The sequence below is a fragment of the Echinops telfairi genome, unplaced genomic scaffold (assembly GCF_000313985.2).
Source record: "Echinops telfairi isolate 266 unplaced genomic scaffold, ASM31398v2 ScPeMD7_26;HRSCAF=91, whole genome shotgun sequence".
NCBI lineage: Eukaryota > Metazoa > Chordata > Mammalia > Afrosoricida > Tenrecidae > Echinops > Echinops telfairi.
The window spans coordinates 4940658-4946571 of NW_022103923.1; the positions used below are offsets into that span (position 1 = coordinate 4940658).

The window sequence follows — 5914 nt, forward strand, 5'->3', positions numbered from 1 at the left end:
GCTCAGTTCCTTTACAACAAAGACCCAAGACCAAGTGAAACAAATATGAGGGACCATCCTGGAATTCTGAGATCCAAATGAAAGGAGAAAGAAGTAAATTAAACACCAATTAGAAAAAGAAACAGAATAAAAACAGCGACCAAGGAGAGAGCCAGCAGAACCATGACATAGCATGGCCAGTGGGGGCAGGTGGTAGTTATATTTTATGTCAACTTGCATTTGTGGCGGGGTGGAGTCCAACCTGTCAGTCAGGTCGCAGCCTGTTAGTGCCTCCTGGAAGGTTTGGCCTTTTCATAAGACAGACACTGGGGACCCCTCCTCTGCCTTTCCCCCTTTGCCTTTCTGCTTGCTGGGCTTTGTGTCTGCCTCCAGAGATGGCTCCATGTGGGCCACTGACCTGAAGAGCTGTGGGCCCCCGGCCATGTCTCTACTGATTTTGGATGCACAGGAATCTCACTTCACCTTTCTTCATCATCGGCCTGCAGATGAGTGAGTCTAAATTGAGCCCTGACTAGCATCGGGATTATGGACTTGAGTTGGACTGGGCTGGGCTGCCTTCTTGGTACAAAATTAGTTCTTGATCTAATGTTCTTTCTTGTACAAAGATGAGGTTCACTCATTTGTTTCTTTAGATAACCCAGACTAGCAAAGAGGAATAGAAGGCAACGTACATGGGTGAAGTGAAGCCAACTTTACAGAATTCTCAATAAGGCAGAGATACGGTGTAAACAAATTCAGCGTGAAGCATGGAATCAGACCACGCACTAACTCCAAAAAAGGAAAGTCCAAGGAAGTAGGCTTGAATTCTAGTAACACAGGTGACAATGGAGCAGGGAGCGAGCCAATAAAAAATTAATAGCATCAATCCTCAGTGGTGGTTTCTAGTCATTTGAATTGGGTGCCCACATAAAGTTCAGTGCTTGAGAGTTGACATCTGGAGAGGTTGGAATCAAGGTGCCTCTCCCACCCCAAGTTTGCTTGAGTTGTGGCAGGAATCAGTTGTGTTAATCTGGGTTGACTAGAGACACAAATGCATAGACATTCATATGTGTATAAGAAAGAGCTTTATATACAAGAGCGGTTGAATATTGAGAAAACCTCCCAGCTCAGTCCATATCAAGTCCATAAGTCCAATATTAGCCCATAATTCTGATACCAATCTATAAATTCCTCTTTAGACTCACAACACATGCAATGATGCCGAATGCAGGAAGATCACAGACCAGTGGGTGGAAAGTCTTGTGGATCCAGTGGCAGTGGAAGCATCTCAGCGCTGGCTCTAGCGTAGCTCCATGTGTCGTGTCCACAGGAATGTCTCTCAGGGAGTGAGTGTGTGTCCTGCCTCCAGTGAGCAATTTATCTCCTTAGCACCTCCAAATGAGGTCATCAAGTTCAACCTGATTGACAGGTTAAACTCACCCCTTTACTCCTAAGAATCTCAAATTGACAATAGATTATGTAACTACCACACCAATTAAATGGCTGCACTCACCCAGGAGTGCACCAATCTCATGTCAGTGAACAACAAATGGAGGAAAGGGCTCTTCTGCCTTCCTTACGCACATACCTTCCCAGTAGTAACCGTCGATGACATTCCCAGTGATACCCCCCTATATCCCTTCCCTATCCAGTTCTCTTAGATTGACTCCCTCTGCCACCCAACAACCATATCACAACCCCAGGGAACCACAGTGCCCACTCCCCACATCTGCATACCCACCACTACATGATCAAATTCAAAGGATACGCTTTCATGAATTTCATGCCATATGCCTGCAACCACTGAAGTTCGGGAGACATACTCATGAGTACCATAAGCCAAGCCCTTGCCACTTCTAGGGTCAGGAGGGTCTAGAATCTCAGACCATGCTAGAAGGGCTTGCCACCTCTGTGGTTGGGATTGCAAGCTCATACGCCAAGAACCAAATCACACAAATAAGAGATGAAATAAAAACCATCTCAAAAAGACAAACTGAAATAAAACAGAAAAGAACAATACTATGAAGATATGTACTCCAACAAATTTGAAAGCCTAGAAGAGGTGAACAAATTTCTAGAATCACAGCACCTACCTAAACTAACACAGACTGAGGTAGAAAGTTCAAACAAGTCCATAACAGCAGATGAAATTGAACTGGTCATAAAAATATCCCTCCCAGAAAGAAAAAAAATTCTGACTTAGACAGCTTCACAGAATGCTACAAACATTTAGAGAGGAGCTGACACCAATTCTCAAACATAATTGGATGGAATACTCCCAAGTTCATTGTACAAGGTAAGCATAGCCCTGATACTAAAGTCAGGCAAAGACACCACTGAAAAGTAAAATTACAAACCGAAATCCCTCATGAACATAGACACAAAAATTCTCAAAAATATTCTAGCCAATAAAACTCAGTAACAAATATAACAGTAGTCATAATGCATCATTTCCACATGGATTTAAATCAGATATACAAGCGTGGTTCAACAAGGGCCAAAATCAACATAATCCACCACAGATTAAAATAAAGGAAAAGACCACATGCTCATATCACCCAATGCAGAAAAGACATTTGACAAAATCCAACGCCAATTTCTAATAAAAACTCTCATCAAAACATAAATAGAAAGGGAATTTTTCAACATAATCAAGACCAACCATGTACACAAAAGCAACACCCAACATTATTCTGAACACAGGAACTGAGAGAATTCTTTTGCAGAATGTGAATCAGATAAGGATGCCCTCTACCACAATTTTTATTCAATATTTTACTGAAAGTCTTAAAGCAGTGAGACAAAAAGGGAAATAAAAGATATACCAATTGGTAAGGGGAAAAAAGTAAAACTATACCTATTTGCAGATGATATGACCCTGTACATAAAAAATGTTAGACACTTGGCTAGAAAGCTGTTGAAACTAATAGAAAGATTCATCAAAATGGTCAGGTACAATATCAATATACAAAACTCAATCTGATTTCTCAATACCAACAAAGAGAACTTTGAAAAGGAAATCAAGAAATCAATATCATTTACAATAGCTACCAAAAAGGATAAACTGCTTAGGAATAAACCTAACCAGAGATGTAAAAAGGTTGTACAGAGAAAACTACAAAACACTATTGCAAGAAACCAAAAGAGATTTACATACGTAGAAGAACACAGTTTGCTCGTGGATCAGAAAGATGAACATTTTGACACTATCAATAGTACTCAATGCAATCCATAGATATAATGCAATCCTGATCCAAATTCCATCAGCATTCCTTAAAAGAGATGAAAAAACTAATCACCAACTTTATATGGAAAGGACAGATAAGCAAAGTACTACTGAAGAACAAAGTAGGAAACCTAACACTTTCCAATTCAAAACCTCCTATTCAACCACTGAAACCAAATATTCTCGTACTGGTATAGCCACAGTCACGTAGACCAATGAAACAGAATTGAGAATCCAGAAATAAATCTATGCACCTAAGAACAGTGTGATCTTTGACAAAGGGCCGAAATCTATTAAATGGGGAAGAGGTTGTCTCTTTAACAAATGTTGCTGACAAAACTAGATATCTAGTTTGCATAAAAAGGAAACATGATCCATATTTCACACCTTATACAAAATTCATTCAAGATGGATCAAAGATCTAAATGTAAAACCTAAAACTATAAAGATCATCAAAAGAAAAATAGGGACAAGCTTTAAGGCCCTAATTTTTGGCATTAATAGTCTAGCAAACACAACCACCAAGTGTGTACAAACAGCAGAAGATAAAACAGATGACTGGAACTTTATAGAAGTTAAGCATTTCTGCACATCACAAGACTTCTCCAAAAGAGTAAAAAGAGGGCTTACAAACTAGAGGAAAAAATTTGACAACAACATATCTGACATGGAACAGATTTCTAAAATATATACAAAGCTTCAATACCTCAGCCACAAAAAAGACAAGCTATCCAATTAATAAATGGGAAGAATATATGAACAGACACTTCCCCAAAGAAGAGATCCAGGCAGCCAATAAAAATCAAGAACATTAAGAAATGCTACATCATTAATCATTAAAGAGATGCAAATCAACCAACAATACTCTACCATCTCACCCCAGCAGTAAAATTGCAAAGTTCAATAAGACAGAATACAATAAATGGTTGCAAGAGCTTACAGTAGAATTCACATGCAATGTTGCTGGAACTGTAAAATAGTACAATCACTGTGGAAAATGATATATTAATGATATTGTATTTATATTATTTTAAATGTCTTTATTAGTTTTTTAAAAACCCTGAAACTTATGGATCCTATAATAATGGTCTGGGCTTTGGTTTATAATATTCTAGCCTCCCTCAAAATCTTGAGGTAGTGGATAAATAAAAGAGTTGAAAAATGTTGTTAATATCGAAGCTGAGTGATAAGTACATGGGGGCTCATAACACTATTATTTCACTTTTGTGGATGTTGAAAATTTTTTCAATGATAAAAAATTAGAAATGTTTCTTAAAGTCAGAAAAAGACCAAGAACCTCTCATAGATTAGAGAAGACTATGGAGACCTTATGACTAAAGGCAATGTGGTATCCTAGATTGTATCCTGGAGGAGAAAAGAAGAACACCCAAATAAAGACTGCAGTTTAGTTAAAAGTATTATACCTATGTAATTTCTTAGTTTTGATACATTTATCATGGCTATAAAATATGTTAACATTAGAGGAAATTGGATGAAGGCTTTATGGGAATTCTCTGTATTGTATATGCAACTCTCCTTATAAATCTGAAATAATTTTAAAGCAAATTGTAAAAAATATGGAAATATTATATGTTCTATGCCTGTTTCTATTTTTTTAAGATAAGTTTTTTAAAGTAAAGGTATGCCTTCACAGAAAATATTTATTCTTCTATTATTGAGTTATAGGCTTTAAATAATTCCTGAAAGATGAATAAATTGGCATACTTATACTACTTTCCATGTTTTTTTCTCCTTAATTTTCAGAATATTGTTGGCTACATTATTATTTCTTCCATACCATCATGGAATATATAACATTTACTGGTATATGCCATATATATATATATATATATATATATCCACTTATTTTTGTGTAAACATTTGTTTTAAATCAGGGAGTTTCTAAACCAGACTCTGGTAACTGAAGGGTTTTTAGGAGTACTTTATATTGTCTAGACCCAAGGGATGCTGCAAACACAGTCTGGAGCAAAATGGGAAACATCATCTTTCTAAAGACAGGCTTAGACATTCTGATTCAGTAAGTTAAGATATTTCCTTTCTCTGGTAGCAGGGCTGGGTCATACCTGGCTGCTAGGCCACCCATTGATGGGTACAACCAAGATAACAGGATAAAGACCACCAAGAACAAAACTGGCCAGTCCACCCAGTTTCACAGTACAAATGTGACAGCTCAAATAACCTGTACTCAAAGGAAAACTTAAAAAACCTTTGTATGATACATCTGCTGTAAAATATTGAATGACTGCTATTGGTAAGCCAGCAGCTATCGGAGCCCATGTCACATTTAAGGCATGTCGAAAAAAACTGTTTGCAATAATTAGGCCAAAGAAAGTAGCATTAAGTCCAGCATATGTTGATCCATGTTCAAGCAGATTCTTTTCTACATCTGGGAGTTGGTTAATTTTTCTGATCATAATGCTAAGAGTTAAGGTTCCTTCATAGTGTCATCGGGGTCATGATTTCCCATCTTGGAGCCTTGAGGTTAGGAATTCAACACTTCTGTAATAGCATTACGAGGGCTCCTGGAATAGAGAAATATGCAACGTGTAAAGTGAGGCCTCATGCTCCTCTTTTCTTAGTAGCCGATGCCTCCCTGTTATTCTCAGCTTTGCCAGGAGGGCTCAAAGCAAACTGTGCTTCACTAGCCCGGGTGCAGCCATCTTTGGTGGGCACGTGAACTCCTATATG

General features: G+C 37.9%; 1 pseudogene; it reads right to left on the reverse strand.

Annotated features, from left to right (window-relative positions):
• Window positions 1-5096: 5096 nt before the first annotated feature.
• Window positions 5097-5693, reverse strand: LOC101655611 (annotated as a pseudogene).
• Window positions 5694-5914: the final 221 nt, after the last annotated feature.